The sequence below is a fragment of the Dromiciops gliroides genome, chromosome 4 (assembly GCF_019393635.1).
Source record: "Dromiciops gliroides isolate mDroGli1 chromosome 4, mDroGli1.pri, whole genome shotgun sequence".
NCBI lineage: Eukaryota > Metazoa > Chordata > Mammalia > Microbiotheria > Microbiotheriidae > Dromiciops > Dromiciops gliroides.
In genome coordinates this window covers 205487305-205512927 of record NC_057864.1, presented here as the reverse complement: position 1 = coordinate 205512927, position 25623 = coordinate 205487305, and the positions used below count along the sequence as shown (strand labels likewise).

General features: G+C 35.5%; 1 pseudogene; it reads left to right on the top strand.

Moving 5' to 3' along the window:
- The first annotated feature begins 4048 nt into the window (after nucleotides 1–4048).
- On the top strand, nucleotides 4049–4496 carry LOC122725479 (annotated as a pseudogene).
- Nucleotides 4497–25623: the final 21127 nt, after the last annotated feature.

The following is a 25623-nucleotide window of genomic DNA, read 5'->3' as shown; positions in this document are numbered from 1 at the left end:
AACAAAACAGCCCCACAATTTTTCATTTAAACATCTGAACCAGACCATTTTCAAAATGAATAAAATAAAAAGGACCTTATTTGAATTATAATGGTAATCTAGACCAGTATAAAGGATGGTCTGAACTTATTAAAAAGCATTTTGAGGGGCAGCTAGATGGCGCAGTGGATAGAGCACCGGCCCTGGAGTCAGGAGTACCTGAGTTCAAATCCGGCCTCAGACACTTAACACTTACTAGCTGTGTGACCCTGGGCAAGTCACTTAACCCCAATTGCCTCACTAAAAAAAAAAAAAAAAAGCATTGTGTATTTGGATGGTGATGATGATGAAGATTTTGCTTTTTGATTGTTCCATGTGAAGGAACATTAAAAGAAAACTGAATCACTTACTTATTTAAAGTAGTTCTCCTTCCATCTCCAATTAGTTTGTGTCTTTGATTTTTTTCCTCTATGAAGGAAAAGTAAACACATAAATGAGAGAAAATACCCAGGTTATCTTGAAAATGTTCGGAACAGAAAAAAAAAAAAGAAAGAAAATTCCTCTTTTTCAAGATCTACATTGGTCGCCAACAGTGACCTGGTTTATTAGAAAAAGTCTCACCTCTGCATGTGTAGATGTGGAGATAGAATTTGTTGAACTTCAAAGTGTACCAAACATTTGAGTCAGTTCTATAGAGTTCAAATAGACTTTCCAAAAACAACAGTATCCAGTTTCAAATGTCCTTTCCCAAAATATATGCAAAGAATGAATTATGACTTGTTATTTTTAGAAACATCATTCCTCTCAAGTTGAAATTCTGCATGAAATAGTGCATACCTTTTTGTGTACAATATATACAATATGCTCTGAATTTTCCAAGCCTCATGCTCAATTGATTAATCAACAAAGTATTTATTACCAAGCACTATGCTAAATGTTTGAGTTGGAGTCTCAAGAAATTTACATACAAATGAGGGAAACAATATATGTACCTGAATTGGTATATTCACGACATGTACAAAGTAGACACATGATAGGAAGAAATACACTGAGCTCTAGGGATTGAGAAAGGCTTCCTATAGAAGAAAGCCCTTGAGTTGAGTCTTATATGAAACAAGGAATTCTAAGTGATGGAGGGAAAGAATTAAAACATTCTAGGTCTCAACACTACCAAGTGCAAAGGCAAGGAGATGGAAGATATAGTATGATGTTTAAGGAATATCAGGTCAATCAGTACATCTAGATCACAGTTGCTGTGTGGGTGTTGGGGGGAGGGGATGTAAGGCTGGGGGAGGGAGTGTGTGGCAAGGGATAATATGAAAGAAAAGTGGAAAGGGGGCAGCTAAGTGGTAGAGTGGATAAAGCACTGGCTCTGGATTCAGGAGGACCTAAGTTCAAATCTGGCCTCAGACTCTTGACACTTACTAGATGTGTGACCCTGGGCAAGTCACTTAACCCTCATTGCCCCCCCCCAATAAAAGTAGAAAGGAAAGAAATGCCACAGGGTAAAGAGCTTCACATGCCAAATAGTGGAATTTGTATTTGTTCCTAAAAGTGACAAGGAACACTAGAGTTCACTAAGAGGAAGAGTAATCAGACTTGGACTTTAGGGAAAACACTTTGTCAGCTATGTGGTTGATGGATTGAAGTGATAAGAAATTTAAAGCAGGGGGATAATTATGAAGTCATTGCAATAGTATAAATAGGAGGTAATGAGAACTTAAACTAGGTTGGTGATGGTGTGAATGGGGAGAAGGGAACATATATAAGAGATTTTAGCTTATTAGATATGTAGGGTGAGTGAGATTGAAGAGTTAAGATTGTCGCCCAGCAAACAAACCTGGGTGATCTGAAGCATTGTGATGCTTTTTGACAATAATAGGGAAGTTTGAAAGAACAATGATTTTTTTGAGACAAGATAGTTATTTTTTCTTCGACTAAACTGAATTTGGAATTACTGCAAGACATCCATCAAATACATAGTTAGTGACATGGATTTGGATCTCAGAGGAGATAGATGTTGGGTAGATAGATTTTGACTCCTTTGTAGAGGGACAATATTTTCACACATGGGAGCTGATGAGATTTTCATATGAGAAAATACATGATGGCCCACAGCAGAGACTTGGGGTTTGCCAATAATTTGTGGTCATAACATATCATTCAGTCAGCCAAACAACAAACATTTATTAAGTATCAGCTATGTACTTATCACTGTGCTAGGCCTTGACAATATAAATCCAAAGAATGAAATAAACCCTACTCACAAGGATCCCATATCCTAATGAGGTAGATGAAGATCTAGAAAGAGAGACTAAGGAGAAATAATCAGAGGTAGGAGGAGAACCAAGAGAAAACAGTATCATGGAAATATGTAGGGGAGAAAATAGCTAGGAGAAGGTTGTCAACAGTTTAAAATGTTTCAGAAAGTTAAAGGATGAAAACTGAGAAAAAAAACTATTATAATTAGAAACTAAGAGTTCATTGGAAACTTGGAAGAAAAAGATTCTGTTAAATGTTGACATCAAAAGTTGACATTTTTAAGGTTTTAAAAGAGTGTAAGAATAAAAGCCACCTAGTGTAGAAGGATTTTGCAAGGTGTTGAGCCAGAAGAAAGATAAGATATAGGAATACAACCAGGGCTGATCTTTGCACCTAACATCTTAGCATCAAGTTAATTTTCCTTTGTTATAGATGGGAAAAACATGGGCATGTTTGAAGTCAGTAGGGAAGAAACACATAGACAAAAAAAGGCTGAAAAGTAGAGAGGAGATAGGGCTGATTGGTGTTTTGTATTTGATAACCTGGAAGGGAATGGAATGAAGGAAGGTCACATGCAGAAGAGTTAGCCTTGACAAGGAAAAGAGAAACTTTTCTTTTTAATCAGAGACTGGATTAAAGGAAGAAACAGTGGAAGATGATCTCTGAAAGATGTAAGAGAGGAAATGGGCTAAGGAAGAGGGAATTCTTGTTTAGAAAGCTCTTCTTGTCAGTGAAACATATAATAAGGTCACAGATCTTTTAAACTTCTCTATTATTGTCAAGAAGGCAGCTAGGTAGTGCCATAGTAGATAGAGTACCAGCCTGGAATCAGGAAGACTTATCTTCCTGAGTTCAAATCTGGCCTCAGAAAATGACCCTAGGAAATTCACTTAACCCTGTTTACTTCATTTCCTCAACTGTAAAATGAGCTGGAGAAGGAAATGGCAAACAGCTTTAGTTTTTGTTGTTGTTGTTGTTGTTGTTGTTGTTTGTTTTTCCAATAAAACCCTAAATGAAGAGCTGGACATGACTGAAAAATGACTGTACACATTATTGTCAAGGGCATCACCATCCTTCATGTAATGAGATAGGAAGATAGAAAGTCAGTGGACTTGAGCGTGGACATGTATTATTTTAAGAAGGAGAGAATCAATTAGGGAGAAGTGGAATGATTGCTTTGTTTTAGTGGAGTCTCATTTGAAATTAGTTAAGATACATTTGTAAAGTACTCAGTCAACATAAGCTTATGACTTGTTTTAGTTTGGTTCAAAAGTATATGACTAAGAGCAAAGGAGGTAAATTGTGGTAATAATCCATGATTGAGGTTGGCAAAATATTCTCAGCCATAGAATAAGGTTGCCAGATAGTATAGACTAGAAACTAATAACAAGTTGAACTTTCTCATCCAAAGATGGGTATTGGGAAAAGGAGATATTACTCAGAGAAAAGATAATGGCCCAGTAACTGTACAGAGTAAGGGAAAGTAGAAGGAGGAAGAGAAGGGGAAGAAGGTGGAGGAGTAATAGAAGGATAATAAGAAGAGGAAGGAGCAGCAGGAAGAAGAGAAGGAGAATCAATTATGTCTGATTAGTGATAAGATAATTTCTTTTTTTTTTCAGGGCAATGGGGGTTAAGTGACTTGCCCAGGGTCACACAGCTAGTGTCTGAGGCTGGGTTTGAACTCAGGTCCTCCTGAATCCAAGGCTGGAGCCTTATCCATTGCGCCACCTAGCTGCCCCCTGATAAGATAATTTCTAGCTCATTATCTTAAGATTTCTAACTCTTTCACAGCCTGATCGTCACCATTATGGGTCACATGCATACTCCTGGGAAGGGCGTGTCTCAGTAATCTTTGCCATATTGCCATGGTATGTCCACATGGAAGAAGCTCACCTCAGACAACATGAAAGAGCAGATCTACAATCTGACCAAGAAGGGCCTGGTGACTTTCCATATCACTGTGATCCTGAGGGATTCTCATGGTGTGGCACAAATGTGCTTTGTAACTGACAACAAAATTTTGAGAATTCTAAAGTCCAAAGGACTTGCCCCTTATTTTCCCAAAGATCTTTATCAAGAAAGCTGTTGCTGTTGGAAAACATGTTGAGAGTAACAGAAAGAAGAAGAATTCTAAATTCAATTTGATTCTCAAGGAGAGCTGAATTCACCAGCTGGCTCATTACTAAAAGACCAAGAGAGTACTCTCACCCAATGGGAAATATGAATTATCCACAACCTCTGCTCTGGTTGCATAAGTTTTGGCTTATGTACTAAAATAATAAAATTACATCTAGATTGCTTTCAAGACAGAATTAGTGAGGATGCTGTTTTATTGTTGACTAATAAGCAGACTGAGGATTGTCTTTATTTGTACAACCTTATAACTGCTTTCTTTGATCTCTGGGGTCTCCAAAATCACAGCAGCTTAAATTTTTATCTGGGAAAATTGCTGAAGGTTTCCATTTAATGGTTATGGCACTAATTTGCAAAGGAAAGATTCAGAGAATGAAAGAGAATAAATTTAAGATTTGATTGGAAAATATACAAATGTGAGTGAATGAAAAAGTAGTGAGTGGAAGTAAAGTGTTGAATAAATTGATAGGGCTTTAATCAAAGTCCATAGGAAGAAAGGGATGTTTTCAGGAAGTTTTCAATCTCATTGTGATCAGAGGAGAATGGGAAGATGAATATGCCTGTAAAGTTTGAATACTGTTTGGAGACAAGCTTGTTACACTTAATTTGGTATGTTTTCATCATTTTGGCATTTTATTTTGGCTATTTAGATATTCTTTTTATATAGTAAAATAGTTGGTATTGTAGCATGACATAAAACCAGCAGAATTCCATTCAATTACAACATTTGTGAAATGAAGAATTTAGAAAAAAAAATTTGCAGCATGAAATTGAATATATAATACTAGAATAGTTTTTTTAAAGCATAATGATAACTTTGTGTTGTTGGAAAAAAATTGGTATATATATGTCTATATATACATATATATATACATATATATATATATATATATATATATTTCTTTTCAAATGCAAACAAGGAATCTAAAGGACTTTTAAAATTTCCTGGACAAAATTTCCTCTTCTCTTTATTCTACCTGATAAAGCAATGTTGTACATGCTTAAGGCATGGTGTTTGACTTTAAAAAAAAGGAAATGTCCAATTTTTCTATAGTAAGAAGCTATGCTATTTAATACTTACTCTTTCCTCTGTGATGATTTAAGCATCCTCTTTTTGTTTAATTCCCATCTTCTCCATTTTATTTGTCCTTTTTGGTCTCAGTAAATAAATGATTTTGTTTTGTTTTGTTTTAAGACACCCTTCCTCTCTATTGGTTCACCCAGCTCCAAAGGAGAGAATATAAGTATTTCGATTTTTAAAACTGAAACATACATGTCCTTCTCCTAACAATGGGATATAACACTCAATTTTAACATTCAATAGAAACTGCTTTCTTCAGTTACCAATGACCTCTCAATTTACAATTCTAATCACCTTTTCTGAGTTTTCATCCTTTAGTTCTCTGAAATATTTGGAACTCTTGACAACTTTCTTCCAGGTATTTTCTCTTTTCTATGTTTCCATGATACTGCTCTCATTTGGTTTTCTTCCTACCTTTCCAAACCTTATAAGTTCTGCATGAAAGTTAAGAGTTTTGTAAATTTTACCCTTAGACAAGAAGTAATTTCTGTCATAATCTTGTAAAGGCATGGTCTCTTTGTTATTTATATGTGCAATATCTGGACTCTGGTTCTGAAATTTATGAAACTGAATCTGGAATGGCATATATTAAAGTTACATCTTTAAACCAGTTTAGTTTTATCTCAATACCTTACTATATACAGGCTGACAATGATCAACGCTTTTAATCATAGTTGTATTATTTTCTTTGCTGATGTATTCAATGCTTCCCAATACTTTTATTTGCTTGTGAAAATGCTCTTCAAAAAACTTATATTAAAGTATTCAGAGAGAAATTTGATAGGATATACAAGAATATGACTGAGATGAACATATTTTGTGATCCACAACCAAAAGTGGGGATCATGATAAGAGAATTTGTCTGTATTGGTTTTATGAACATTATTTCCCTAAGACAGCTTTAACTAGCTGGAGCTTAAAGAATTTAGTTGACATCATATTTTACCTCTAGTACTTAACAGGGTTATTGATAAGAGAATTTCTGGTTCAGCTTTATTATCTCTAATTATTTAAGATTAACATCTAATTAGTATACGCATAACTGGTGTTCTTAGTATGTAAATTCCAGTTTTATTCCAAGTGTTTACTGACTAGTTTATTATTTGAAGTGTTGCTGATATTCACTTCCTGCTATCTGTTCTTTGATGTGTAAATATCTACCTTCCCTTTCTATAATTGTAAAATTCCATTCTGTTTTACTTTCTAACTGAAACCCATATAAATTTCCTGAAATTAAGATTTGAGGCCAATGGTTTCATTTTGGTGTTTGGTAATATGGACCTATGATTTGAGTATGTAATTAATCAGTTACTAAAATATTTCAGCATTTATCAATGTTGATCAGAATAATTGGCTGCGGCACCATCTATCAATGTATCCTCAGAAAATTTTTATGTCAGTGAAATTTTTGAATTCTTGAACATGAAAGTAGAGCACTGTGGGTGATAGGAAATTTGAAGTCATGATCATCCCTTTGTATAGCTGAAAGCAGAGTCGAAAAAATTATAAAAGTTGAACATAGTGGTTAACTAAAAATTAAGGGATTAAGGGAATATTTCTATGTATGTTGAAGTTCTTTATTATAAGCATATAAATTAGACTAGAGGGAAAAACCTAACCCAGCACTGAACTCATTAAAAAGGGGGTAGAAAGTGTAGGGAGGAGGTAGTTGACAATAGAATTGGATTCAACCATAAGTTTGGGGAAAATGAGCCACAAAGAAAATGTTATAGAGTGTTTCAAAAGAACTGGTAGTGGGAAGCAAGGAGTATTTGGACTCAGAGTTTATACATTGATGTTACATGCCAAATTTTATTCTATTTATCTAAAAGTTTGTTTAAATTATAAATTCAAATTTAAGGGAGGGTATGTGTGTATGCTTCAGATTTCGGCAAAAGCTGAAGTACTTTAGAGGCTAAAAGATAGAGACATTGAAAGGTAATGGATGAAATCTTCAAATAAACAATAGCCATTACTTATTCTAAAAAAGTGGGAAGAGGTGAATATCTTAATTCCTAATTACATATGAAGTGGCCGGTGAGTGTGTCTACAGGACATAAGCACAATTGACAGTTTATTTCTAGCTATTCTTCTACTCAAAATTGCCAAAAATTTACTACAGGTGAAAATAACTAAATTGAAAAATTATTATTATCCTAAGAAAATGGGTGGCTTAGAGAGGAAGGTCTTTTGAACTAGGAAGAATTTATTGAGAGGAGAAGAAAGTATTTCTTATCACCTACCTGGTGGTGAGAAGTTTCTAGCAATCATAAACTTAGAACTTTTGCCCTACTGAACACTGCAGCTGAAGAGAGCATAGCACTTCCCACCACCACTGCCTCTGAATCCTCCCTCAACCCAGCCAGGATTGAAGGTAGAAAAAGAAAAAAAAGACTGCAATTGCTCACTGAAGAACAAACCTTCCCAGCAGACACATTACACTCTGAGAAGAATGCAGAAGCTAAGCAACCTGTCTATCTAACTGCAGCAGTCTGGTGAGGAGCTAACATAGGCACCGACTAAAAGTAACTCAGCTAAAACTGACAAAAGATTGGCCTGTCCAGGTGAGAGACCAAAACCTTAGAGGAAGAAAGCCCAACTGAGTGATGGATCCATTTGTCACCTCATGTTTTGTGAAGCTAGCCGTGCTAGCTGAACATCAGAGAAATTCAGAATGAAATTTATGAGACCTCTCTCAAGAGAAAATGAACATTAAAATCCTGCAGGTTCAGAGTTGTGGATTATTTTGGTTATGTGTTTCCCTTATATATGTTCCTCAGGACCACTGTACTTTAAGTTCACACCCACTCTTTTCCCCTTTCCAGAGAATAGGCATATTTATGGGAGAGTGTGAATGTGATGTTGGACAATATAGTTTGTAATCACCATAATCATTGCATCATTTGACTAAACACTAGTTGGGTTTACTGGATGATTGTTAAAAGGGACCATATTAGTGGAAGCTTGAGAGTTAGTGTTTAGGAGGAAAGCCTTTTATGTTTGTTCCTATTTACACTATATAATACAAATTAGATATAAAGAAATAAATAACAACTAACATGAGATCAGTAGCTAAACTGGACATTGATTTTGTGAACCTGGTTGCTAGAAATTTACAAAGAGAAAACTCCAGAAAAACTGAGAGTCAAATAATTCATCCTTTCCATTTGCAAAGTGGAAGTGATAAAGTCATTGTTGAATAAAAGCAGAATGAGTTGCACCATAATTCAATTTAAAAAAACTTAAATTTGAAATAAGATATGAATGTAATAGAATACTATTGTGCTGTAAGAAACGACGAGCAGGAGGAGTTCAGAGAAACCTGGAGGGTCTTGCATGGGCTGATGATGAGTGAAATGAGCAGAGACAGAAGAACATTGTACACAGTATCATCAACATTGTGTGTTGATTTACTGTGATGGACTATATTCTTCTCACGAATGCAATGGTACAGAAGAGTTCCAGGGAACTCATGATGGAAGAGGATCTCCAAATCCAGGGAAAAAAAAAGAACTGTGGAGTATAGATGCTGAATGAACCATACTATTTCTTTTGTTTTCGTGATGTTGTTTTTCTATTTTGAGGTTTTTCCTCATTGCTCTAATTTTTCTCTTATAACATGACTATGCAGAAATATGTTTAATGTTATTACTTATATACATATGCATATACATACATAGATATATGTATAATCAGATATAGGTGTGTGTATATATATATATATATATATATATATATATATATACCTATATCTGATTACCTGCTGTCTAGGGGAGGGGGGAGGGAGGGAGAAAATTCTGAAATTGGAAAGTTTCTATGAACAAAAGTTGAGAACTATCATTACATGTAACAGGAAAAAAATAAATAAAATACTTTATTAAAAAAAAAAAGAAATAAAAGGAGCTTGGTTTGAATTATGACTCTCTCACCGCTTTTGAGACCTTGGGGGAAGTCACATAAACTCTCTGAGGTTCAGTTCCATCATCTCTGAAACTGAGGATATTTGACTGGGTGACTGTTAAAAGTCCTTTGAGTCAGAGTCAGAGGACCACATTCAAATCTTGGCTCTTCCATTTACTGCCCAACTGAACTTCAGGGCAATTACTTAAACTTTCTGGTCCCGTTTCCTCATCTGGTATAGAAAAGGTTATTCTAGATATCTTTCAGAAGCTTCCTGAAGCTCTAGGTCTATGATGATATGATCTGTAATATCCTTTCACACTCCATATTTATGACACTAAGGAACTCATCAATAAGAATGTTCTGAAGTACCACAATAGTCACCATTACTCTCACAAGGAAACTGGATCTCCAGATAACTTTGTTTTCCAGTGTATAAAAAAGATGGACTTAGTATAGATATACTGAAAGACTCACTAATATTATACTAGACTGAGAGCAGATTGCCAGAAGACCAAGTTGTGTGACATTTAGTAAAGCAAAAGGCTAAAAAAAAGTTCCACCACTCCAAAAAAGATGCTACATTTCCAAAATATCTTCCATGGAAAGAAAAAGCAAGTTAATGAAAGGAAGACTTTCCATGTGTTGATGAAGGAACAATATGTTTCTGCCAGTAGAGCTGTTAGAACTCCCACCCCTACCACCCTCATCTCACCAAATCCTCAAACTTAAGACATTACCCTATAATTCATCTTTCATATAAAGTAAATGAGAGTTGGAACATCAGAAGGACCTTTGAACAGTTATACATATATTATAGAAAAATTTTCATAGATAGGTAGATAGATGAGAAATAGATAGATCAAATCACCTGTTAAGACAAAATTGAAAGAACTGAGTTTATATATATATGTATATACACACATATATACATATATGTGTGTATTGTGTTTGTATGTATTAATATTTCTAAAGGAGTTGAATCATCTAAAGAAATTTTGTTAAACTCAAATAGAAACTAGATGGGGGGCACTAATCTGTACAAAAGTATCCCTTTGAGTAACATATTGACTTAGTTTTTTTTTAAATGTAATGTTATTTGTGTTTTTTTTTTCCATTATGTTCTGAATATGGTGCATTTAATATTTCTGCTTTTTTGCATTTGGTTGTGAAATTTTTATGACCTAATACATGGTGAATTTTTGTGAAAGTGCCATGTACAGCTGAAAAAAAAAGTATACTCTTTTATATTCCCATTCACATTAGCCTGGAGGTATGTCATATCTAGCCTTTCTAAGATTATGTTTATCTCATTTTTTCTGTTTAGAGTTTTATTTTCCAGGAGGGAAGGGTGAAAGAAGGGAGGGCAGAGCAGGTGAGGGGAGAGTAAGAAGCAAAACACTTTTGAGGAGGAATAGGGTAAAAGAAGATAGAAAATAGAGTAAATATCATGGGAAGGGAATAGGATGGAAGGAAATAGTTATGATGATTGACTATAATGGCAAAATGTATGGTACTTACTTTGCTGGGCTATTGTGAAGAAAATTCTTTGTCAAGTTTAAGGTACTATACAAAAGTTATGATGAACAAGATGTTATCAGAAAATCTTGGAAAGACCTACATGAATTGAAGCAAAGTGAAATGTACGGTATACAAAATAATAGCAATAATGTAAGATGATCTGCTGGGAAGCATGTGATTATTTTCAGCAATGCAGTGATGCAATATAACTCTGAAGGACTTATGAAAATTTCATTCCATCTACAGAGAAAGAACTGATGGTATCTGAAAATAGATTGAAGCATATTTTTTTGAAAGTTCCTCAATCTGAAGTTTTTATCTGTTTTCTCTCACAACCTAGCTAATGTAGAGATGATTTTGATGACTCCTCATGTATAACTTGTATTGAATTGCTTGTGTTATTGGGGGTGGGGGGTGGGAAGGGAGGGAGGAAGAGAAGTTGGAACACAAAGCTTTAAAAATTGATGTAAAAATGTGTTTTTACATGTAATTTGAAAAATAAAATGCTAAATAGAGAATGACAATAAATGAGCCTTTGTCACACACACACACACACACACACACACACACATGCACAAAATGTTCTCTGGTCCAAAGATAACCTCAAGCCAACTTGCTAATTAATCAGCCAGTAAAACTTTGTGAGCTATGGTTCTTAGCGGAGACAAGTCTGGGCCCTTCCCCAACCTGGGCCTCCTGCCACGCAAGATTTCTTCCTGGCTTCCCACTGGGGTGGGATAGCTGAATTCCTCCTTAGGTCCCATAGATACTCCTGTATTCCCCCCCCCCCCCAGCCAGCCATTCAGCCCTCTCACCCAGCTGTAAGCTTAGTTCCAGAAGATGCTGGTGATACAGCTGATTCAGAGACTTGGGGGTAAGTTTCTCTGGTGCAGCCTGCCTGGCGACTCTGTTGGCATGATCATGGGGTTCAACTCTCCTTGCAGCCCAGCACAGTCCCCTCTAAGCTGTCTTTAGATGGAAAAAAATCTCAGCCCATCTTTTTGTAGGTTTTGCTGATCCAGGGGTTGTTTTATTGCTATTTTGGGGGTAATTTTGTCAGAAGCTCTGTGCATTTAATGTATTTCCTCCACCATCTTGGCTCAGCCCCCAGAAGACTAGAGCATGTTTCTTCATTCAGTTCAATTTTTTTCTTATTTATTTTATGGTTAAATTTAGTTAGACCAAAAAAGGGAAATTTGAGTTCCCCCACTATTACAGCTTTACTATTAATTCCTCCTGTAAGTCATTTAACATTTGCCTTAAGAATTTGCAAGCTACTGGAAGATAGCATGGCAGAAATTAGGCATAGACCAACATCTTACACTTTATACTAAAATAAGGTCAAAATGGGTACATGATTTAGACAGAAGAGGTGATACCATTGGTAAATTAGGAGAGGAGGGAATAGTTTACCTTTCAGATCTTTGGAAAGGAGAACAGTTTAAGACCAAACAAGAGATAGAGAATATTACGAAATGCAAAAATCGATGATTGTGATTGCATTAAATTAAAAAGGTTTTGTACAATCAGAAGCAGTGCAACCAAAATTAGAAGGGATGCAGAAAGCTGTGAAACAATTTTTATAGCCAGTACTTCTGATAAAGGCCTCATTTCTAAAAGATATGGGGAACTAAATTAAATTTATAAGAATCCAAGTCATTCCCCAACTGAGAAATGGTCAAAGGATATGAACAGGCAGTTTTCTGATGAAGAAATCAAAGCTATCTATTCCCATATGAAAAAGTGCTCTAAATCACTATTGATTAGAGAGATGCAAATTAAAACAACTCTGAGGTACCACCTGACACCTGTCAGATTGGCTAATATGACAAAAAGGGAAAATAACAAATGTTGGAGAAGCTGTGGAAAAATTGGAACACTAATGCATTGTTGGTGGAGCTGTGAACTGATGCAACCATTGTGGAGAGCAATTTGGAATTATGCCCAAAGGGGCATAAAGCCTAAAGCTGTGCATACTCTTTGAACCAGGAATACCACTTTTGGGTCTTTTTCCCAAGGTGATCTTAGAAAAGGGGAAAGGACCCACATGTTCAAAAATATATATAGCTGCTCTTTTGTTGGCGGAAAGGAATTGGAAATTGAGGGGTTGCCCATCAGTTGGAGAATGGCTGAACAAGTTGTGGTATATGAATGTAATGGAATTATATTGTGCTGTGAGAAACAATGAGCAGGAGAAGTTCAGAGAAGCCTGGAAGGACTTGCATGAACTGATGATGAGTGAGATGAGCAGAACCAGAAGAACATTATACACAGTATCATCAATATTATGTGTTGATCAACTGTGATAGACTTGATTATTCTCACCAATTCAATGGTACAAGAAAGTTCCAGGGGACTCATGATGGAAAAAGCTCTCCAAATCCAGAAAAAAAAAAACAACTATGAAATATGGATGCTGATTGAACCATAATATTTCTTTTGGTTTTGGTGCTATTGTTTTTCTATTTTAACTTTTTTCCTTAGTGCTCTGATTCTTCTCTTATACCATGACTAATGCAGAAATATGTTTAATGTCGTTATGTATTTATATATATATGTGTGTGTATATGTGTATATATATGTATATGTGTGTGTGTGTGTGTGTGTGTGTGTGTGTGTGTGTGTGTATATATATATAATCTATATTGAATTGCCTGCTGTCTGGGGGAGGGGGAGGAGGTAGGGGAGGGAGGGAGAAAAAATTTGAAATTGGAAATCTTATGTAAACAAATGCTGAAAGCTATATCTACATGTAACTGGAAAATAATAAAATACTTTTATTTTTAAAAAATCTACATGATTTGCCTCATAAAATATTATTAAAAAAGAATTTGCAAGCTATGCTGTTTGGTACATATAGGTTTATTATTGATGTTACTTTATTATCTCCTTATCCCTTTTAATTGGTCTATTTATGATATTGTTTTTCTGAGATCATGATTTCTGCTGAAGCATAATAGATTCTGCTACAGCCCCTTATCTTAATCATGTGAGTCTATTTTTGTTCTGAATTTTAAATTATTGTTTCTAATCCATCCTGCTATGTGCTTCCATTTTATGGGTGAATTTATCCTATTGAAATTCACAGTTATGATTACTAATTGTGCCTTTTCATCCCTCCATCATATTGTCTTCTGGTTTTCTTTCTTTCTCTCTCGCTTTTTATACTGTCCTACTGAGGAGCCTGTTTTACTTCTGACAACTACCTTCCTTTATCTGTTCTTCTTTTTCTTATCCCACTTTTCTCTTTTGCATTTCCCCTCCCACTTCTCTGTTGGGTAAGATAAATTTCTATACCCAACTGAGTGTGTATACCCAACTAAAGTGAGTGGTTCAAGTGAGTGGATGAGAGTAAGGTTCAAATGTTTCCAACCTCTCATACCATTTCCCTCTCAACTGTGAAAACTTTTGTCCATGTTCCTCTTTTATGTGAAATATTTTTTTCCCATTCTTTCTCTCTCTTCCTTCTTCTCCCAGTGCCTCCCTCTTTCTTTTTTAATTTTTTTTAGATCATCCCAACATAATCAACTTACTCCTGTGTCCTCTATGTGGACTACTTCTAACTTCTCTAAACGTGACACAATTCAACCTTCTTGAATCCCTTTTGAATTCTCTTTTCTGTTGCCTTTTTATGCTTCTCTTTATTCTTATATTTGAGAGTCAAATTTTCTATTTAGTTCTGGTCTTTTCATCAGGAATACTTGAAAGTTCTATATTTCATTAAATACCCATTATCTTCCTAAAGGATTATGCTCCATTTTGCTGGGTAGGATATTTTTGGTTGTAATCCTTGCTCCTTTGCCTTCTGGAATATCATATTCCAAAACTTCTGCTTCCTTAAAGTGGAAGCTGCTAAATCTTGTGTGATCCTGACTGTGACTCCATAATATTTGAATGCTTGTTTCATGACTGCTTGAAGTAATGTCTCTTTGAACTATATGCTCTGGAATTTTAGCCCCTCCCATTCTTTTTTTTTGTTTTGTTTTGTTTTTGTGGAGCAATGGGGGTTAAGTGACTTGCCCAGGGTCACACAGCTAGTAAGTGTCAAATGTCTGAGGCTGGATTCGAACTTAGGTACTCCTGAATCCAGGGCTGGTGCTTTATCCACTGTGCCACCTAGGTGTCAAGCCCCTCCCATTCTTAACAAAGCTGGAAGAGGAAGAGAAGGCTAACATTGTGAGAAAAGGATTGGACAGTAGGCAACAAGAAACAGGAAACAAGGGCTTTTATAGCTTTTGCTTCAACTTTGGGTATCTATTTCAACTCATACCCTTAGGACCACTGGGAGCAAAGACAGTGATACAAAAGTAGAATGGGCCAGATGTGACAATGAATACTCAAGCCACAGCAACAGTTTTTCTGGCAATATTTTTTCTACCGACTAAATGGAAAAGTAAGAAATAAAGATTAGATAAAATCAAGGGAAACAGTTGTCATGGAATTGAGAAAAAAAATGACAATGATGGGACTAGCACCACATTTTGGGACTAAGAATACTATTTACCTTCTGGTTTTCTTGAACTTGGTGGAGGGGTAACTGATTTGAGAGAATTTTCATTTCCTCTTCTTTCCACCCACCCCCACTTCTTTCCTCAGGACTGAATATATTTTTTCTAAAATTAATTTTTTTCCTTGAAAGTTTATTTCTATGAACTATGTCCACCTACTCTCTAGCAAGCCATGTTAAGATAAAAGTGTATTAGTCTTTCATTACCATTTTATTACTGGTCTGTTTGTTTCATTTTCTCAAATGCAGTTTAGAAGGAGGTTGTGGTTGGCCAGGTACATACAAACATTTACTTCTGAATCACTGGGGGTTTCCTTTACTGGAATAAAAACTAGGCATACAAAAACTATTATTCACACATACTTTATAACATTCCAAATACAGAGAAGAACAAGTAAATCTATATATACATAAGTATAGAAGTCCAACAGCTTGATGTAGGCTATGTCTGATGTGTAAATTGAAAGCTCAGGTAATTTTATCCTTTCCATTTTTCAATCTTTCTGGACAGTTTCTATTGGGAAATACATCCTTTAGCTGATAGGCTCAACCAAGAACAAATAACTAGTTTTTTTTTCATCCACATACATTTGCTGTACTCAATCCTAGAAGCATTCTTCCAAAGCTGCTACTTAAGAACATCATCCTAACTTGAATATCAGAATTCTCTTTAAATAGATATTTCTATTATAAATTTCCTATTTGCATTAGTAAGGAAACTCATAACATAGAGAGGATATTACATAGGTATGTTAGGAAATTATAATGTTAGAGAAGAAAAAGCAATGGTTATTGAAAGGGGAGAAGTTGATAGATGCTAGAAATCAAACATTGATTTCTTTGTAGTAATCTAAACTAAGAAATTGACAATGCATTACAGAAATCTTTAAAATGTTCACCTTTACATTAACATAGAATCTCTGATGTGACTTTGTAGAGATATTTTGGAAGTGCAAGAACTTTTAAAGATTTATATTTAAACACATTTTATTTCTCAGGGGTGTTTCCTACTTCAGCTAATGCAGACAAAGATAATCAAGCAGGAACTGGCCCTCAAGAATTTGTTAAATATCTGAATGAAGTGAGTTAAAATGGAACTTTCTGGGCAGGACATAAAAATAAAATGATTTTGGTTAATGTTTGTTTAGATATATTTTTTTTCATTTTTACCAGCCTGTACTTCTTGCTTCCAGAACCAATCTATAAGGTTCTTTCTATCTCTATATCCCTAATCCTATGCCAAAATTCCATGGAAAGGACCAGTTCAAGGGAATATTTGGCCCTTCCAGAAAAGAGGAAATACTGATAATCTCATAAAATGACCATTTTATATGAAATTTCCACCAGGTTCTTCCCTCTTCCCCAGATCAAAGAGGTTCAGATAAGGCATCCAATGTAGCCATAGCCAGACATTGGGGATTATTGTCTGTAATGATAATACTTTGGAAATTTTTAACACTTTGCATATCTTGTGCATTTATCAGTCAATATATATGGAGGAATCTGCGTGTTTTGTACATTTTCTGGGGCATTTGGATGGATATGTAGTTGTGTGTGTGTGTGTGTGTGTGTGATGTAATGATTTAGAAAAATAAGTACTAATCATTAAATTTCCTCTTTTTCCTTCGCCTTATTTTTTTCTTAAATAAAGTGATTTCACTCAGAATATTACCACTGTCAAGAATCCCCATCCTAGGTGGTTCTATCTATTCATCTATCATCATAAAATTTACCCATTCTTTCTTTGTCTATCTCTTTCTAATTTTCCTACTTTCTGTTTTCTATCTCTCCTTCCTCCCACTCCTTCCTTCTTTCCTTCCCTCTTCTTCCTTTTCCCTTCCTTCCCTTTTTTTTAAATCATAAACATTATTTTTAAAGCTTAGGCTTTGAATTTTATTTTTCCTTCCCTCTCTCTCCTTTCCCCTCCCAGAGAAATTAAGCAATCAGACATTCTTTATACACATGCAATTATGTAAAACATTATGTTATTATGCATTTTGTATAAGAAAATGAAAGGAAAAAAAGTGAAAAATAGAATGCTTCAGTCTGTGTTCAATCAATACCAGTTCTTTCTTTGGAAGTGGATAGTATGCTTAATCATTCGTCCTTTTGATTGTCTTGGATCATTGTATTGCTGAGAATAATTGCTATTCAGTTATTCATTGAACAATATTGTTGTCACAGTGCACAATGTTCTCCTAGTTCTGCTCATTTAACTATACATCAGTTCATAAATGTTTTTCCAGACCTTTATGAAATTGCCCTGCTTGTCATTTCTTATAGCACAGTAATATTCCATCACAATCATAAACCACAATTTATTTAACCATTCCCCAATTGATGGGCATTCTTTTGTTTTCCAATTCTTAGTCACCACAAAAAGTGCTGCTAAAAATTTTTCATACAAATAGTTGTTTTATCTTTTTTGGGATGTCTTTGCCTCCTTTCTTCCCTTCTCCCCCCTTCCCTTCTTTCTGCCTTCTCTTTATTTTCTTTCTTTTTTTCTTTCTTCCTTTATCAAGTGGTTCATTGAAAACTCAGGAGTTATTATACGTGTTAATTGATATATGAAGTTTATAATTAGGTGATGAGCACTACTTATGAAGAGACTGAGGTTTACCTGGATCTCTAAATAGATTTTTTAGCTATCATTCAGGATGTACAATTAGGAGTATTTGAGATAAACTTAGAAGATGGGGAGAAAGAGGATATAAAAAATATTTCTTCATTATCTGGAAGTATTAAGTAGCTGACATATAGCAATAAACTTCAATTCAAGGGGACCTAGATTTGAATACTGTCTGTAATGATTGGAATGACGCCACCTGCTGGAGACTTACTGTAGAAGAGTTCCACCCATGAAGGGAAGGTCTTTGAGGTCAAGACCAGGAGTCTTTTTGGCATGAGGAAGTGACGCGGGCGAGTGGGAGGAGGAGGAGGAAGAGACTGGCACTCACTCTGGGGCTCTTTCCTTTGGACTCTGGTGGAGAGCGGAGCTAGAAATGTGCTCTCCCTTTAATAGATAGGAATCTAGGCCTTTCTCTCTCTTTACCAAAATTCTTATTCTCCTTAATAAATGCTTAAAAGTCTAACTCTTGCTAAAGCTTATAATTTATTGGCGACCACTCATTAGATATTTTAGACAGTTTAGCTAGAATTTTAGCCCTTAACAGATGGCTGACCATGAAGAGGAAAGCTGAACCTCAATCTTCTTCTGATCTTCTGGTTGGGTAAGAAATTTCCCCTACCCTCTCCCTTTAACTGCTAAATACTGGCTTACTGGCTGTGTTTTCCCTTTAAATTTTTTCCAATGGACCTTTTAAACTCCCTAATTACCCTATTTTTGATTTTAGTCTGTTTAACCAGACAAATGGGAGATAAGATCATGTTAATGCTTTGTTTTTGTGGATTTTCTATTTTTCTTTTTGTTAAAAGAGCCAGCAACTTACTCACACAAGGAAATATCTCTCCCTCTCCCAACCATGCTTTTTCAGAGAAACCTGAAGAGATTCCTGCTGCTTTTCCCAGTTCTAACACTAATTGTTGCTTTAATTTTGCATGCCTGGAGGCAATGACCCACCCTCTTGAAGCTTTTAATCCCCTAGGACCTGGAGGCAAAGTGGGGGAAGAGGAATCCAGGCCTGAGTTCAAAATCAAGTCTGATTCAAATTGTGCTGGTCCCTCCCCTCCTCTCCAGACCCCACCCTCTACTCCTCCCATGGCCAAGCCCATTGCTTCCCCTGCCTGGGAAGTCCAGAGATCTGATGCTCATGCTCAATTTTCTCTACCTGCATTTGCAGCTTCAGGCTCAGCCCTTCCCCAGCCTGGCTGTGCTTCTGAGACAACCTTAGATAACCCTTTAAATTGTAGATATGCTCGTTTTGTTCATAATTTTGCTAACCTGCTTTTGTCTTTAATTAGTAATCTTATAAAGCATTTGTATGGTGAAAAGACTGACAGACAATACAGAGGGGTCAAAGAAGAAAAACTTAAGCTGAATAAGAATGACAATCATCAACATAGTTCAAGACTCTGCTTCTTTTGCCATGGAAGGGTATATATTTTACAGAAATGTAGAAGTAAGCAGCAAGGTATTGATATGAGTATTGGGGATTTTAGATACCAGAATCAAAAGTGTTCTGAATTCACTCAGAGTAATAGTATCAGTTCAGAGGTTACATAGGATTTCTATGCTATTACATATACCTTTTGAAATTAATGGTATGGGTTTATTTTCATAGAGATTTTCATGCTTTTGAGATTGTGTCTTATACTTAGTTTCTAAAACAAGGAGAATATTTGTAAAAGCTTTTTATAGTCATGTGATCAAGTTTATATTTTATAATACTCTTATTGATATTAAGTTCATATTCATTTAGATTTCCCTAGTTTGAATTTCATTGTCTTTTATTGTTCCACATGTATTTTCTTCTCTTCATTCATCTATCTAATTTTGAAACATGGTTTTGATTTCATAATGCAATGTTAATTCTAGGAGTATTGTGCTCCCATATTCTGAGTTGTTTGTTTTTGTTATTTTTTCTCAACTGATTATTTGATCAAACTCTTTAAAGCATTTCCCTGGCAAATTGGTTGCCATGGCAAGTGTAAATTGATTCTAGAAGTATTTTTTTTGATAAGCATATTCCAAAAAAAAAAAAGAGGGGAACATTTGTAAAAGTTTTCTTTTTTTTAAAAGAGTTTTCTTTGAGATTCTGTTGTGCTTTAACTTGTATTTAAATATGTTCTGATTTTTCACAAAAGTAATAGTATACTAAGTAAAAAAAGGGGTATTATTTGAAATTGTTGCATAATTGTATATTATATTCTGAGTCAAGATGTATTCACATTTTTTGCAATCATTTATTATCCTCAATTTTTAAATCCATATGAGACTTGGATTATGGGAACTTATCATTTAAGATATTAATTGCCTTTATTCTGAGTTATCAGATGCCAGATGGCCAAGATGCCATCCAATCACAAGAGGAATACATGCAAGAGCAGACACTGAACTGTCACATGAGGGGAGACATGCATGAAGTCAAGGTATGGCCGAGGGAACGGCTTTTGACTAATGTTGAGGTTGGATTCTCTTGGTTTAATATTTTATTTTATTTTTCCCCACAATATTGTACAGATGGCTGGAAGTATTCATCCCACCCATCTCACTTCTACACCTGGCTTCTATGCTGCCTCCTATATGCCTGATGCCATGGACATCTCAATCCCATGCATCTGATTAAGTCTGAATCAGTTTCCTCCAATATGTTCGGTGGCATGGACATATATTCCATCCACCTATTTTAAGCCTGGCATACTGCATGGGCAGTACATACTGCTCAAGTGTGGGAGTGCTCATATCCCATCATTTCTCTGTTCTTTTATGGTAACACCCATAATTATCTCAGGTATCATGATAAATACAGTGTTGAATTTGGCCTTGACACCTGTTACCAATTATATTAGATTTTTTAAATTTCTCATAATGGCATGAGGATGATTAGGCAGATGATGCAAAAAGTGATGAAACAAAGATAAAAATTATTTTTAATAATTAATATTGCAGCAATTGTCTTCTCAATTACCCTCCATAAGGGGAACTATAGTAATATTATAATTTTAAAGAATGTTTCAATTTTTGTTCTATTATATGTTTCATGTGTAACAACCAAGATTCTGAATTCCCTTAGACATGTTTTTGAGAACTTTCATTGTTTGATTTGATTATTGACAAAGCTATTTTAAAGTTGTATTAAGCTCAATTTTGTAGGAAATTTTCCTGGCTGATTACCAGCATCCACACATCAACCCCTGAAAAGACTTCCATTCCATGATTACACCTAGAGAACATCTGAGAAAAGACTTTTAGAGACTTTAAATGAACAGTTTTGTTTTTGTTATTTTTTTTTCTCTTTCCTCTTTCTGTTATAATATACACTATAATATATTCTCTGCAAAGGCCCTCCCTTTGCAAGACCAATGTCAAAGTGTCGGTTCATGAGGACAAAAAGATCGCCCCTCTGGACAAAACTTTCCTCTCTCCCTTTTCTATATTGTTATTAACATATTGTTAGTTAGCATAGGTTATTAAATTCTGTTATTTTTGACTGTTTCATCAAGGAAACGTACCGTTTATTGAGGAAACAAAGCAGGGAACAACTGTAACGATTGGAATGACGCCACCTGCTGGAGACATACTGTAGAAGAGTTCCACCCATGAAGGGAAGGTCTTTGAGGGCAAGACCAGGAGCCTTTTTGGCATGAGGAAGTGACGCAGGCGAGTGGGAGGAGGAGGAAGAGACTGGCGCTCACTCTGGGGCTCTTTCCTTTGGACTCTGGTGGAGAGCGGAGCTAGAAATGTGCTCTCCCTTTAATAGATAGGAATCTAGGCCTTTCTCTCTCTTTACCAAAATTCTTATTCTCCTTAATAAATGCTTAAAAGTCTAACTCTTGCTAAAGCTTATAATTTATTGGCGACCACTCATTAGATATTTTAGACAGTTTAGCTAGAATTTTAGCCCTTAACATGTCTCAGACATTTATTATCTACATGAACCTTGGTAATTCACTTAACCTTTCTGGTCCTCACTTGCCTAATTTGTAAAAATGAGGTCTTTTAACTTGATGATCTATAAGGTTCTTTCTATCTCTATATCCCTAATCCTTTGCATGAATTTTTTTAGCACACAGTACAAAGAGACAATAAATAGGACTTGTGAGAGACTTTGGCTATAATCTTAAGAGTAGAATGATATGATTGTGTTCTAGGAGAAATCAACATTGACAGGTGGCTGGAAGTGATACCAGCTGTGATCTTTATCATAACTAATCATATAAATAAATTTTTGGATAATGGTATTATTTTTTTAAATTTTTTTAAACAGGGCAGTGGGGTTAAGTGACTTGCCCAGGGTCACAGAGCCAGTAAGTGTCAAGTGTCTGAGGCCGGATTTGAACTCAGGAACTCCTGAATCCAGGGCTGGTGCTTTATCCACTGCACCACATAGCTGCCCCCGATAATGGTATTATTAATAATAATTTTATTAAATTGACAACACATCCTCCCCCATTGTAAAGAAATAATTGATAAAGAAAATAGATTTCAATGAAAAAAGGGGGGCTGTTCGCAAGGAAAATAAAGGAAAAAATAAATTTAAAAATGTATCTATATAAAGTTACTGGTCCTTATCCAATCATGAGTGGCCAGACAATTTATTAACTCCCTTGAATTCTAGTTTTTATTCAGTCTTGGGTTCCAACATCCATGCTTTCATTGAGTCAAAATCCTGAATAATGAATCATAAATCATGAATCTTGTGTTTGCATTTGACAATCAGTGTGACCCCCAAATCTGGGAGAATTGTGATCACACTTCTTTATTACTCAAAGGAACACTAAAAATAAGTTTATCCTGGAATTCCTTGATCCCAATCAATCCTAATTCTGGGGCATAGGGAGGGAGGAAGGATATCCAGAGTTTAAGAGATTGGGTTAGATAAATTCATGCATTAGACATTTATCCATTTTAATATTCATTGGTTTTCTCTTATAAAGCATTTTTGATTATTTATTTTATACAGAGTAAAATATGTTGAATGCAGCATTTTACCATATAAGTATAGCAAGGTTCCTCTGGTTACCTCCTTCAGTACCAGCCTAACTCCATCATACTCTCAGGGTTCTAGAGTATCCTGATGGGTTTGGGGAAGTCTATTCTCTATTGCACACACTGGTAATGGTTGGTTCTTTCCGCACTGTTAAGGACCAGTGACTAGCACCCCAGGTACATATAACTACTTAATATCTATTGACATTTTTTCAATTAACTTTTATAAAGGTATATTTACATTGAAGATATTTTAAGAACAAATATCAAAAATTAGTGCCCAATACTTCAAGTATTCTTCCCAATTCCTTTCTAGAATGTCACTCTGTGCTCTTCAAGGCATCACAGCTGTTACGGCTTCAAAACCTGGCCTGAAATTTGTCAGCTAAATACCTGCAACTCACTCCTGTGGGCTCCCGATTGATCCATTTCACCTGAAGGAAAAAAAAGAACAAACACCTTAAACAAGAATTGAAACTTTTATCAAAGGACACATGGCCTTGGAGAAGAGAAGTTCTCAAAACTTCTCCCCTTCCAACATAAGTTAAGAAGTTCTGGTATTGGGAGGTGAAGCCAAGATGGTTGAGGAAAGGCAGTAACCTCTTGGAGCTCCCCATATGATCATACCATAAACCTCCAAATAATGGCATAAGACAATTCCTGGAACAACAGAACCCACAAAAGGACAGTGTGAGATCATTTTCCAGCTAAAGACAGCTTAGAAGGTCAGTAGGAAAGGGCTGATGTACCTAGGTGGGAGTGGAGCCCAGCTCCACAGCCCCCTTCACAGATCCAGCCCCAGGCAAACCATGCCAGGGAAAGACCTCCAGAGAATTGGTTTCAGTAATGGGTTCTTCTGGAATTCATCTCATGGTCTGGTAAGAGGGTCAAACATTTGGACAGAGGGAGATCACAGGGGGCTCTGCTGATGCTGAGGCAGAACTCTGCTGTCTTTCCCATGATGGGAAAGTAGTAGTAGGAGCCCAGGTGGGGGAGGGACCACAGTGAAACAGAATTCTGTTTCAGGTTAAAACACAAACAAAACTGGAGCTATTTACAGACCAGCACTTAGGCCAGGTGATTGGAGAACCTGCATCTCCTTGTACCACTTGGAATCCCTAAAAGCTTGGGACAGTGCATCATGGAAGCAGTGCCCCACTTTAAAAAAGTAGTTAAAAGTCAAGATATAGGCTAGCAATATGAACAGACAGAAAAAAAATGTGAACCATAGTAAGTTTCTTTAGTGACAAGGAAGATCAAAATACACCCTCAGAAGAAGATGACAAAGTCAAAGCTCCTACATCCAAAGCTTCCAAGAAAAAATATGAATTGATCTCAGGGCACAGAACTGCTTATAAAGGACTTTGAAGATAAGGTAAGAAACATAGAGGAAAAAATGGAGGGAGAAATGAGAGTGATAAAGGAAAATCATGAACAAAAAAAGCCAACAGGTGGAAAAAGACAAATGGGAAAGTTCTCTGAAGAAATTAATTACTTAAGAATTAGGATTGAACAAATGGAAGTTAATGACTTTATGAGAAACCAAGACACAATAAAGTAAATTCAAATGAATGAAAAAATAGAGGGCAATGTTAAACATCTCCTTAGAAAAATAGCTGACATGGAAAATAGATCCAGGAGAGATAATTTGAAAATTATTGAACTACCTGAAAACCATCATCAATAAAAGAGCTTAGATATCATCTTCCAAGAGATTGTTAGGGAAAATTGCTGTGATATTCTAGAAGTAGAAGGTAAATTAGAAATGGAAAGAAGATGCAAATCACTTCCTGAAAGAGATACAAAAATGAAAACTTCCAAGAATATTATAACGAAATTCTAGATCTCCCAGGTCAAGGAGAAAATATTACAAATAGATAGAAAGAAACAATTCAAGTATGGTGGAGCCACTGTCAGGATAACACAATATCTAGCAGCTTCCACATTAAAGGATCAGAGGGCATGGAGTATGATAATCTAAAGGGCAAAGGAATTAGAATTACAACCAAAAATCAACTACCCAGAAAAACTGAGTATAATCTTTCTGGCAAAAAATGAGTCTTCAATGAAAAAGAGGACTTTCAGACATTTATGATGAAAAGACCTAAACTGAATAGAAAATTTGACTTTCCAGTACAAGACCCTAGAGAAGCATAAAAAGGTAAACAGGAAAAAGAAATCATGAGGGATTTTACAAGGTTAAATTCTTTATATTCCTACATGGGAAGATGATACTTTGAACTAATAAGAGCTTACTCAGTGTTAGGGCAGCGGAAAGGAATAAATTTAGACAGAGAGCACAGGTGGGAATTGATTATGAAGTGACGATATATCTAAAGAATTTATTTTTTGTTTATCTTTTTTTTTTGTGGGGCAGTCAGTGTGGGTAGCATACCTAGGCTCATGCAGTTGGGGAGTGCTTTATACTTTTTTTTTTTAAATTAATAATGCATTTATTTAAATAGGTTTTTTTAACATCATCTATGTTGTGTCTTATTTTTATTTAAGCTAAATATTTCCCTATTATATTTTTTTATATGTAGAAACAAATTTATTTTAACGGGGAGTGCTTTATACTTGAGACCAGATTTGGGCTTGGATCTTCCTGGGTCCAGGGCAGGTGCTTTGTCC